Source organism: Anastrepha obliqua, chromosome 3, assembly GCF_027943255.1.
Source record: "Anastrepha obliqua isolate idAnaObli1 chromosome 3, idAnaObli1_1.0, whole genome shotgun sequence".
NCBI classification, from domain to species: domain Eukaryota; kingdom Metazoa; phylum Arthropoda; class Insecta; order Diptera; family Tephritidae; genus Anastrepha; species Anastrepha obliqua.
In genome coordinates, this window is record NC_072894.1 from 109,817,582 (window position 1) to 109,831,433 (window position 13,852).

Here is a 13,852-nt window from a genome sequence, read left to right on the forward strand (position 1 = left end):
AAAGACTGCAACGTCACGTGAAATGGTTCAAAAAGTGAAGAAGCGACTTGAGCCAGATCCCCGACGAAGTGTCAATCAAATGGCGAAAGAACTGAAAATATCTGACTGTAGCATACGCGGCATACTGAAAAATCAAACCAAAGTCAAGCCTTACAAGATTCAAAAGGTGCATCATCTCACACCAAAGCAGCAACAAGTCAGATTTGAGAGAGCGAAGCAGTTGGTTCGCTTGGCCGACAGCGGTCGAGTTCCGATCATTGTGTTTTCTGACGAGAAAATTTTTCAAATTGAGCAATTCATATACTCCCAAAACGACAGGGTTTAATTGACCGACCGTTCATACGAGAATTTGAGTCATCGATTGGTCCCCAGGAGGAGCACTCGCCACAGGTAATCGTTTGGGCCACTGTAACCGCAGATGGGCGCTCTCCAATCGTTTTCATCGAGTCTGGCGTCAAGGTAATTACGAAATATTACCGGGAAAGTATTCTGGAGGTTGCTTTGAAGTCGGTGGTAGACCATGGACGCTTCAACAGGACTCTGCACCGTCTCCCAAAGCTCGAGTGAACCAAGAATGGCAAAAAAACAACGTTCCGAACTTCATAACGTCCACACAATGGCTCTTAAATCCACCAGACGCGACTCTCATGGATTATTCTCTTTGGGCTATTTTGGAGAGCAAAGTCCGAACTAAAAGATTCACCAGTCTCGAAGCGCTGAAAAAAGCCAATGTCCGCGAGTGGGCTAAAATACCTGCAAGTCACATTCGAGCAGCTTGCGATTCATTTCTGGACTGTCTCAAGGCCATGCTCAAGGAATAGGTGGACATATCGAGGAAAAGTAAATTTATTCTTAATTTTCTATTATTTTCACACATTTTTTACTTTGAAATGAATAAAAGTAATTTTTCGAACTTAATTTAGGGCCCTTTTAATTGGTTACACTTCGAGTGCCGGAGCCTGTATTTATAAAAAAATATATTTATTTTAAAGACGAAATATGGGATCACATTATTCAAAGTTACAAAATCCTTTATAGTGCATATTGGTAATCAGGGTAATTAGTTGAGCTACTCCTATATAAATACAAGTGTAAGCTATTAATGCGACAACAGAAGTAACCTTATTTCGGGGTTGGAAAATCTCTAGCAAATATAAAGCGTTTGAGCTGAGCGAATATTGCATCTTTTCAGACCGAAAAAGCATTGCCTCAATTCCATTTACTTGCAATAATCAAAAACGCAAGAATGAATATAAAACACGCTTTATTTTCAAGTAACAGCAACAAAAAAGTACAAGTATCATACCATCAAGTGACCTACACTAATATCTGAACATCTTCTCCTCCTCCTGTATATTGGGAAGTTACACTTTTTGTTTCTTTTCATCCATTGTCATCTGCCAAGTACGAGTCTGAGTCTGAGTCAGAATTTAAATATTGTGGCGCCTTCGCAGCGTCGTCCATCGTCGCCCATTTGACATTGCAGGAAACAATAATGGACTTTTCATTCAAATTATGTTGCAGCACACACCGCCAAAGGATTGCCTGCCCGCCTGCATTTTCCTAAAAGGACTTGTTCCGAATGGGGCAGCGCAAAGTTTCACACTCGTAAATTGTATTTACTGTGGTTGGCGAGAAAATATGCAAAGTGCAATATGCAGTGTAAAATGTTGCTGTTATTGCAGTTGTTGCTATTGTTGATTGCAGGAGTGTTGGCTGTTCATGATCTTCGTATGTACGGAGATATATTTTACAACTTCACATTTTGCCTTATTTGGGAACATTTCAGCTCGAGAAAAAGGTATAATTTAAAATCCATTCCCTTACACTTATTGTTGGTGGCAGTTAACTTGTTGAAATGTCGCATGGGCGTGCCTATGCATATGTGTTTGTGCATGTAAGTTACTTTTATGCTTGTACGTTTGTGTGCATTTCATTTTGGGTGTGAATGAATTGAATTGTTTTGCGTGAACCTTTGTGAACGTTCCATTCTGTAACGTAATAAATCACTGTGCCATCTTACCACCGGGCAAAAGTGGTGGCGAAGCAATTAGGAGCCTATTTAGCTTTGCAAAATATATCGAAACCATCGCGGAAACCAATATAAGTGGTCTCTGACTACTAACTGTTGGGTCTCTAAAGCGCTCTGACCAAAACTGAATCTTAAGAGGACAAAATGCCAGCTTGGATTCAACAGATCAACTACCGGCGTCCTCACAGGTGTGATAAGGGACTACTGCACTATTAGCACCCTAGCCACAATGGGACTTTTGCCACAAGGACTTCTGTAGGAGTTGTGAAGATCAAGAAGAAATTGAGTAAGCACAACACCTCCTCTGTGAAACCGCTGCAGTAGTCAAGTAGCCGTGGACTTAAGTTCAGCTGCCACTTACAAGTCAAAGTAATTTCAAGATCAATTAAAGCGCAGAAACTGCTCCGATTTGGCACTGAAAAGGTTTAATTATGTCCCCACTGAACTCGCGCTTATATAGTAATTAGAGGTCTTTAAAAAATAAGACGTAATATTTTTATTTATCTCGTGTTGTTTTTACACTTTCTTCTTATTTTACCCTCCACTGTCACCGCTTGATTTTTTTCAAGTGAGATCGTGTTTTGTTAGGGTATTCAGAAATTTAAAAAATTTACAATGGTATTCATACTCAGCCCCATGAGAGCATATTGGTGGCAAACATTTTACCAATAAGCAGCAAAGTTGCAGCAGCCAGATGAGAAAGGGGTGACGGCGTAATGTTAAGAGCTTACGAGTGATGTGTTACACGGAATTTGTGTGTTGCACATTTGGCGCGCCAAAAAGCGTGAGATTTACATGCCAAGCATTTAAATGAAGAAGAAGCATGCAAAATTATCTGTTGGTATACAAGGTGGCTCAAACTTAATAATTCGATTTTATTTTTGAATAACTTTTTATAAAAAAAAAAATTAAACAAGGAAATTTTTATGTTGGCAGTATATTGCAACTGTCACAAGTGTCAAAAATTTTTGACGTAAGATGCCACTTGTAAAAATTGAAAATTTTCCGATAGGACGATTAATTTTGCACAACATTGTAAAAAGGAAGTTAAAAGCGCGCATATCTAGAAAGTAAGGAGTCAGAATATGCAAGGAATATATATGGCGCAAAAGTAACCTTGCGATGTTTTTTGGCTGTAATTTAAAAAAAAAATGAAAGAAGATTCTTCTTGTGGTTTATTTTTATTTGGTCTTTAAATTTTTTTTACATCAAGTCGAGAATATGATGTCATGTAAATGGCCGCCGCCACAGTTGATTGCCATTTATGGCATTTTTTATGGCATTTTTCATCACTTTGGCCAAAACTTCCGGCGATAGGTCCCCAAATTCTTGACGGATATTGTTTTTAAGAGCTGAAAGAGTCTGAGGCTTGTTGACATAAACCCGCGACTTCAAAAAGCCCCACAAAAAGAAGTCTGGAGCGGTCAAATCAGGCGATCTTGCTGGCCAGTGCAAATCGCCAAAGCGGGAGATTAGGCGTACGGGAAATGCATCCTTCAGCATATCGGTTGTGGCACGTGCAGTGTGTGCCAATGCACCGTCCTGTTGGAACCACATGTTTTCCAATCCCAATTCATCAAGTTGCGGCAAAAAGGACTCGTTGATCATTGCTCTGTAGCGCTCAACATTCACAAATAAATAGTCAGCAATATTCCGCGTTCTGGAGCAGTGTAGCGTAACATTGTTTATTAACGTGTATTTCGCATGTGTTTACTACACAAATGTCAAAACAGAACTGACATTAGGGGCCAATCGCAAAATTTATAGCATTTTCTGGTAGGAGGATTTCTTTAGCGCCACCTGTTATTAGGGCATCTGCAGGGAACTGCAAGGCAGATGAACTTGCCAGAATCGGTGCAACGCTTGAGTTCCAACCGGATAAGATGCTGATACCTATGCCTAAAGCCACTTGTAAACTACTTATGGATAGAGAAACCATCAAGGTAAATACAAGTTGGCAAAATCTCACAATATGCGAACTAAACAGGCAGGCATGGCCGAACTGGAACAGCGGTCGATCAAAAAGCTTGTTAAGATTTAACAGAGAAGCTATAACAAACGTGGTAGGGATATTATTAACTGGTCATTCTTTAATAGGGAGCTACGCTAGAAGTTTAGGACTTCCGTACTTCGATTTTTGTAGAAGCTGTCTTAACACAGAAAAAGAGGAAACAGGCAGTCACCTTTTATGTGGGTGTGAAAGCTTTGTTATTAAGAGGCTCCGCACTCTTGGTACAGCATTTTTAACTGTTGTAGCGGAGAAAGCGCATCTAAAATTAACGAAGCTTTGCTCGTTTATTAAAGCCACCCGATGGTTTGAAAGGAACCCATAAGATAAGGATAAGTTCAAGTGGTATCACAATGGACCTACGAAAAGTCTAAGTGTGTCTTTGGGGCGTCTCACCAAGAAAAATATCAATTTTCCAATACTGTTACAAAATTTATTTTATGTCACAATTTTCACTAAAATATTTCTGAAAACTATTGCAATTTACGCCAGCTGGACCGGTTTGAAAATACCTTCAACAATCGAGTATTTAATATGTAAAAAAAAAGTTTGTAAAAATTGTGGTTCCAACAAGAAGCTGGGGGTACTTATGAATAAAATTAATTTTGAAAAGATGAAAGATCACAGGACAATTCTTGGACCGCTTTCACGAAAAATTGAAGGAGGCACGACCGCATTTGGCGAAAAAGAAGTTGCTGTTTCACCACGATAATGCACCAGCACCTTCATCCGGATTTGTCGCCGCTAAACTGCATGGATTGCATTATGAATTGTGGCCGCAACCCCCGTATTCAACCGATCTGGCTCCCTGCGACTTTTTTTTGTTCCCTAACATAAAGAAATGACTCGCGGGAAAAAACATTTCGTTCAAACGAGAAAGTCATCGCCGAGACAGAGACGTATTTTGGAGAGTTCGACAAATCCAATTTTTTGGATTGAGAGAAGTGTGTCTTTCTAAAAGGGTATATTTTGGTAAATACAATTTATTTTTAATTGGTGATTTCATTTCTAACACGTGTACTTTTTGAACCCACCTCGTATATTTGCAAATGTAGGGATATGCAGATGTTTGTCTATTTGTCACCACTTATCCATGTGTATGTAAATACTTAAACGCCTCTGATCTTGTTATGCCTTACATACGCACACACATACACACACGTAATTTTTTGCTGCATTTTTCTCGCACTTTTTGCACCATTAAGTGTGAAATTTATGAGTACTCGTATGTGTCAGAGCGAAAGTGTCATGCCAGAGCAAGAGCAAGCGGGTACCGGTCAAAGGATATGCACGCATGCCGTACAATGGAATCAACTCAGCATATGAATATGTGTGTATGTATGTGTAGAGAGGAAAAATATGCGCTGACTATTGCTGAACAAGTAAATTTAAATTTTATTGAGTTGTTTGTGCGGCAACAAAGCGACAATGGGGCGTACAATGGTGGCAGCAAGACAGAGGGATACAAAAAAACAACAACGCTAATACATTACAATAAAAATCGAAATAAAAATAGTAATTGAGAGTGGAAGTGGGGCGACAAGTAATTGAAATCAACGCATTACCTACAACACAATTCGATACTGTCTCAATAAATGTGTACTGCATAAGCATGATTTTAGGCGTACGTTGAGGGTTGCTATCAATTCGCGCTCTTCCTCTCCGTATCCCTCTCTCTCTCACTCACTGCATATGTAGTACTACGCTGTATTACATTTTTTTTTTCGTTCCTTTTGCCAATTTGCCATATGCAAAGTACGCCTGGCCTCCAGCTGCCTGTTCGCGTATTTTCCACTTGAATGCGTAAAGCGTGTGTCGATACTCAAAATTATTTGACAGCTAACGATGATAACAACAACAAGAAGCGGCACAAATAGTACACTGCATTTACTATGGGTGTTGTTGCAACAAAAGCGAAAAGAGAATAAAAATAATTCTCGCTCGTGGCTGTATTCATTTCAATTTGCAATAACTTGTCAATTGGCGAATTAATAAACTGGAAACATGTTTTTCCTGCACTTAGTGCATATCACCGAATACTTGTGTGTGTGTGTGAGCGTAGATTTTTTCATTTGTCTGCCACGAAAAATAATAATTTGACATCGATATGCAAACGACTTTTGGAGGAAGTATCAGCGGCAAAATGGCATAGGCAGCTTCCGAAGAAATTTAAACTCATATAAATACATTTGTACGTCTAATCTTCTGCTGGAAAATCATTTATAATCATGAGGGATGTAAATTTTGCGATTTTGAGGATCCCGGAATTTTTGTTTTTTTTTACTTCGATTGCAGTTCCCGAAATTTCGGTAATAGGCACGGGATTTAGACATTCATTATTTTGCAACAACTGAACTCGAAAAAAATTGCATCAGTGTTGCTTGAGAAGCCACGTAATGAGTGTTGAACAAATGGATTTTAAATAAGATTTTTTATTTCAAGTGAAAATCGTTTTACTAGTAACAAAAGAAAAGCCAATATGTGTGAAAAAGTTTTTATTATTATTATTAGGCTACTGCGCACTGCGACGAAAAATCGCTTGCCGGCAGTACTTGGGGCAAAGACAAAGAACTGTTGCTATCGGCATTTAAGGCAATTGGTCGGCCGGTTCTAAACTATGCTGCGCCTGTCTGGCCGCCTGGAACTAGTAACACGCAGTGGATAAAGCTACAGACATGCCAAAATACTGCCATTCGGACAGCGACCGGTTGCCTCCTGATGTCTCCGTGAAACACCTTCACAAAGAGGCACAAATGCTCCCAGTAATGGAGCATAACAAACTGTTCAGCAAGCAGTTCCTGCTAGGATGTTACCGCAGGTTTCACCCCTGCAGACACAAGCTTGAGCCCAAGCCGCCTCCCAGGCACGTCAGGAGACACCTCTTAAACTACGCCGATGAAATCCAGGACAAAACTGACCGAAATTTACTGGACCAGACAGTGTTTAGACAGTCAATAAACGACATTCACCGGGAGACCGTCACCACCTTCTTAAGCTCCCGTCCTGTGAATGCCGTAATCGGAGTCCAATCTCCACCTATTGCAGATGAAGAGCTCCAGCTTCCCCGTGAGACACGTGTAACACTGGCACAATTACGTTCTGGATACTGTAGCAGGTTAAACTCCTACTTATCCAGAATCGATCCCGACATACCAAACATATGTCCGGCATGTGAAGGCACCCCGCACGACACTAACCATCTTTTCGCATACCCTATAAACCCGACTCATCTAAGACCCCTCTCCCTCTGGACCCAACCCGTCGAAACAGCATGTTTCCTGGGCCTACCTTCAGATGAGCTAGACGAAGACGACCGGTGATATGCCCTACACCAGCGGGGCTTCTATTAGTCTTAACAAACAAACAAACCAAAACAGATCAGATAGCAAAGCTTGCTGAGGTACCCTATATTTTGAGGCTATTAAAAAATTTTAGCACATTCTGGGGTTTCTTGTTCCGTAGTTTATATGGATGTACAGCAGTACCGCCAATGTGCTGTAGCCGTTTTCTGCCTAATGCAGGATACTCACAAAGAATTTTTTCTGCATTTTCAGTGTACACTTCACAGAATCGGCAAATGAGAGAGAGGCCAATTTTGTTCAACTAAGGCTACAGTGGCCTATGAAGTAACCAGTTAAAAGTCTTAAGTCAACTCTGCTAAATAAAAGTAGCGTATCAGAAATTCCTTTGTCTGAAGTTAAGAATTGTTTCGCTTGTCGCTAACCGATAGAGTTTCGCCAGTATTCAACAAACCTCTTCACCTCCCACTTTCTGAGAATTTCGTTGATGTGGCCCTTTGTAAGTATATAGAAGGGTTTAGAAGCAATTAGAGGTATGTTTGCCCCTTTTTTTCAAACAAGAAATAGACTACTCTATCCCTAGATTCACCTTTGAAAGGCTATTCAAGACGAGTATACCGTCAATAAGGGAGTGGCAGACACCAAGGCCATGGAGAAGGGGGGAGTTAAACTTTTATGTAGATGGTTCCAAGCTAGACGATAAGGTTGGCCATGGAGTTTTCTCGAAGGAATTAGGACTGGAACTATCCGTTCGACTACCAGACTACTGCAGCGCCTATCAGGCAGAGGTACTAGCCATAAAAGAAGTGGCTACATACCTAAATATGCACGCCCTAACAAAAACGACTATAAATATATTCTCGCATCAATGAATGCGGCTTTACTAAGATCAAAGGTTGCACAGGAATGCCGGGCAGCTCTAAATTATATTAGTGACGTATCCAAGGTCAGCCTTATTTGGGTTCCGGAACATAGAGATATTGAGGGAAACTGTAAAGCTGATGGGCTAGCCAGAAAAGGTATTGCTCTCCAACTGCTCAGCGATAAAAGTACCATTGGAATACCCATCGCCACAAGTAAACTAATAATAAAAAACCACATTATCCAAAAGGCCAATAGGTCATAGAGAAATGAAGAAACGTGTCTAACAGCTAGGCTAATATGGCCGCAAATAAACAAGAAAAGAACAAAGGAATTGCTTAGTCTCTCAAGAGACAATATCTCGAAGGTCGTGGCTTGTTTAACCGGTCACTGGCTATTTGGCAGGCATTCCTCGAGACTAGGAGTTTTCTCCCATGAATATTGCAGAAGTTGCAGAGATGAGGAAGAGGAAGAAACAGCGTTTCCATGACAGTCGGTTCTACGTTACCGAAACGACCCGGATTTATATCCGGCCAAGGACTGTCACTCCAGCAGCAATCACCGTGTGTAAGTATGGGGAATGTTTATACTGCTACAACAACAAATACTTTTTTGATTCTCTTACAGAACTGTCTGGCGTGGGGTTGGTATCAATACTACGTTTCATAACAGCCACAAAATGGTTCCACGAAGGAAGATAAATGAGGTTCCCGAGTAGGAAAGTGGTATTACAATGGGCCTGTAAGGTCTAAGTGTGTTGGTCGTGCAGACCGACTACCACCATAACCTAACCTAACCTTGCCCCTTTTTGTGCTAGAGGGTCCGCTATTTTGTTTCCCTCGTGTCCTTCATGTCCGGGAACCCAACCCAGCAATAATATGTTGAAGCTGTCTAGCATATTAACTCGTTGGCTGCCACGTCGCACGTTTTCGTGCGACACTTAAATGTTACCCTGAGGCCACGTCGCTCATTTTCGTGCGACACCTAAATGTTACCCTGAGGCCACGTCGCACATTTTCGTGCGACACGTAAATGTTACCCTGAGGCCACGTCACACATTTTTGTACATTTTAATATGAAATTTTACATAGAATTTGGATTCTCTGGCCTGTGGTGAACATTTTGGTGTATTTCCCATGGCCATTGTGTATTTTTAATGGTATTTTTTTGGATAATAAAAAAGTTGTAAATTAAAATTTGTCCTTTTATTAATTCTTTTAAAAATTAATTAATTTATGAACAAAACAAATATAAAAATATATATGTATGTAAATTCAAATGGAAATCAGTAGAAAAACAATAAACTTAAAATTAAAAATTCTATTTTTTAATGGAGATAAGTGCAAAAATTAATTTTTCTGGTGGGAATATTTAGGAAAACATTCTACACATAGTTGCGGTTTATTGGGCAGTAGGTGGTGGTCCTTTTCAAGCTCTTTCTGGCTGTTACTCTCTCAGCAGATTTTTTTGACATGGCATAACACAATACACAAGCACGCCTTATTGCTTTTCCGTTGTCGTCCTTTCTTTTTTCTATCAAATGTTTTCCTTTTGTTATGGGTTCTGGAGACATGAAGTCCAAAATAAAGTCGCGAGTAGTCAAAACTTATTTTTAGGCACTAAGAAACAAAAAAGAACATAAATAAGTTTTTGGCCTCAGGTGACCAAAATTGTTAAATGACACTGCTACTGAACGATCAAAATTCTAAAAAGGCTTTGGCAGCCAACGTGTTAAGAAGGTTCAGGTAGTCATTCGCCATTTTTGAGGTGATTGTAGTTATTGGAAGGGCTTTTAAAGCCACCTGACTATCTGAGAGTATGAAAATGTGAGCTCCTCTCATTTTTCTACGAAGGCATTCCCTCACACATATCACAATGGCATGTATTTCTGCCTGGAAGATTGATGGGTAGATACCCATTGATTCTCGCCCCTGTTCTACCATCTTCTCATTTGGATTGGTTAGTGTACCATATTTGGGATCCGTATTAGAAGGTGATAGAATTATTTTTTCAGACCGCACGTTCGTTAATGAAAACCTGAACCCGAAGGTGATGGGTTTGGGATATAATACATCCACCCTGAAGAAGTACCTATGAAAAAGTAACTTAAGATGCGTCATAAAAAGCACGTTGCAAAAAAATTTAAAAACTGAGAAGAAGCCTTTTGAATGCGTTTTGTGCCTGGTAATACCCGTGCAATATTTCTTTCACTTCAAATTCTAAAGTCAGAGTCTAATATTACTATTTACATACAGTCACTTACATCGATTCCCATTCATAGGCCGTCCAACTGTTGAACTGTTGACGAACTTAAATAATTTCATCCATTTTACAATGCGAAATTCCTTTTTTGCATTGCTTCAAAACTAACTGACGCTTTTCTATCGAAGAACGCGGTCCCATGGTTAAAAAATAAATCAAGCATACATAAAATCTAAAATTCCGAAAAACTCGGGATTGTTGATAAATAAGCCTCGAATTTTTGCGACTTAAAAAAGGTCGGGATCCTGGTGCTGACATCACTAATTCCAATGCCTCATGCACTTGTGTAAGTTGTAACCTTCTGCTTGCAAATCACCCACTCTAAGTGAATTCCCATCTACTTTCTGCTCATCACCAACAGCTTCGTATTCATCTCATCAACATTTTGGACTGTCAAATAATTCAAATACCATCGACCAACAAGTAATTTGCTGCTTCATGGCAACTTCCATTGCTTAAGTATTTTGGCATTTGCTATTATTTGATCGCATTGACTTTTTAATCAGTCTCGGGCGTTAGCACAAAATTTGTTACAAGCAATAAAAAGTCGGTGTTTTCTCATTTCATGCAAATTTTTGTCATAAAAACCGCGATACGGCATTGAGAGAGGTAAGATGGAGCGCACGATTTTTTTCTATAAGTAAAAAATTAAGGGCTCAATGTGTTAGCGCAACGAGCTCGATGTGCTGGCAGGTAGAAATCATCATCATCATCATTTTTCCTCAAACTCCTGGCGGAGCAAAGCGCCGAAATGAAACATCTGAACTGAGTTCGATTTTTTGCTAACGCCTTTATCTCCAGCCATGATTTTCTAGCATCTCTGTCTCCTTCAGAACAGTGCGACGCCATAACGTTTTAGGCCTTCAACTTTTCCGGTTTCGCTGAGGACTCCAATCAAGTGCGTAGCGACAGATTTCCCCGAGAGGTTTCCGTAAAATGTGCCCGATCCAGCCCCATTTACGCCTTTTTATTATTGTGGCGACCGGCTCGATGTTACAGCTTTGAGGCAATGACGAGTTGCTTATAGTGTTGGGCCACCAAATTTCGAGAATGTGACGCTGTCCTCTATTTATAAAGATTTTAACGTGCTTGTAAGTTTGTCGCTAACTAGCCATGCCTCACAACCATATAAAAGAATTGTGAAGACATTCGATTTGTACAAGTTAAATTTTGTCTTCACAGACAAACTGCTTGAATTACAGATTTTTCGTAAGCTGGCGAAAGTTCCAGCGCTTTTTGCTATGGATTCTATGTCCGCTCCCCTTGCTAGGCCACTAAACAGGCAGGAATGCAGCTCGAAAGTTGTATCTAAAAAAGCAGCAAAGCAGGCAAATTTTCAAGTTTTAAAATAAGACCTGCATCAAAAAATTAATTATCATTCTGCAACTCGTAAACTAATAATTTTCGGCTTAGGATTAGTGCATAAAGATATTTTTTATTTAAAATCATTTGAAAAATATTTCTTTCATACATGTTTTCGACGGCAGAGTGAGCTTTAATTGTGTTTGAAGCAATAAAAGATAGATTTTTGTAGGTACAAATTTCTTGACCAAGATGAAGTGCGAACAGCAATAATAAGGCGAACTTAATACATAGCAAAATTAAGGCCCTCGCCTGATTTGAAACGGTGATTTTTGGGTGCTTCTTTAAAAGTGTCTAAAAGAGAAACCAAAAAAGATTTTTTTATTTCTGTTTTGAGTATACCATTTTCTGATCCATTATTAAAAAATAAAAATTTTTGTTTGTTCATACCAGGTTTGTTCAAAAAGTTGTCAGCCTCGAAAAAATAGTTATCCAAGAAAAGGTACGTCGCTGGCGATACGGGTTCAAAACATATATATATTCACTTTTGTTGAAAAAAATTTTAAATTTTCTTCTCCCAATATTTTTTATCATCAACTCTAAGTTTGTCCTTCTTTTTTCGCTGCCCGAAAAAAGGCTATCCCCATATTTATTTGATTACCTTATAAAAATGTATAAATCCCTTTATAATTCACTAAGAAATTATGTTAATTTGCGCGAAAGTTTCCAATACAGATTTTACGACCTAATAATACCAAACAAAAAAAAGGCAGTGTAACTATCGGCCTGACGGAAAGTAAACAATTTTTACGACTTTCTAATAAAATGCGAAAATTTTTGCATAATTACAATAAATCCTACGACATGCGGAAAAGTAATGCAGGGCCTGGCAAAAAAAAAAAAAACAGCTGTTGCGAAAAGTGAATTCGTTTTGTCCGGACTTAAGTATGGAAAATTTGCACTATAAAATTAAAACTTGCAGTATAAAATTAAATGGAAAACGGGTCGTAAATGTCAGTGGCAAAAGTGCAATAAATTTAAAATTTTCTGAAAGTTGTAAAATAGGCAAAGCGATGGTAGAAGAGAACTTGGAAGAGAGATCCAATGGACTGTTGCAAATGAAAACGCGGAAAAGGGTGCTGCGGTAGTCGCCGAAATGTCAAAGTTGACAAGCCTATAGACGCGCATGAAGCGCTGAGTGACGTGTTTGTCTGATGCGCGACCTACTGTATTGACTGCTTGCAACAACAATATAATTAGTTATGCTACGCTGAAAATTTTTGCAAACATATAAAAGTGCAATAAAATCAGTGCAGACGGGGTGAATGAAAAATGGAAAGTGTAGAAGGCAAAGGCAGAAAAAGAGGTAGTTGGTATTAGTAAGGGGTGGTTCATTGGAGGTTGGCACCAAAAATGCAAATATTTCGGATAAAATGTCATGTAGATGTCCTAAGGATTTGAAAATATTGAAGGCTTATTTCAGGAATACCCCCATTCGTGTCAGTAGATCGCTTACCATACTACCATAATAATTCTTTTAGTATGGGTGGTAGTGCATCCGATATCCTCAAAAATCATACGTATGGGGGTCCTACCTTAGATTCACCTGATTTCAATTATGTCGACTGTGTTCCGCCGTTGCTATTTCGATATCACCAGCCACATTTTGGGATATACTAGGAAAGCTTGTCATCTCATCCTCAGAGTCAGATCTCTTCTAGCTCCACATTTTCTTGCTTCCACGCATTGCATATAAATTCTCCTCTACACTTCAAGATAATTCTATCCATCCACTTTCAACAAATTGCGTAATTTCATTTTCGGGCTCGCTTTCGTCTTATTGTTATTCACTTTCTTCAGAGATATACTCGGGAAAATCCTCACGGATCTCGAGGACTCTATCCAATATCTTATTACATCTTTTGGATTTACGCATTGTTGCTAGAAAAAGGGAATCGGCTACCATAAAAAGCAAATCTGGGATAATCTGAGTAACCGAGTTCCTATTGAGCATAGTGAAATTAATCTTCCCGGGATTTCGCTTGCAGTAAATTAGTTGCGTTGTTGTCTCAGCATGACTATAAACAG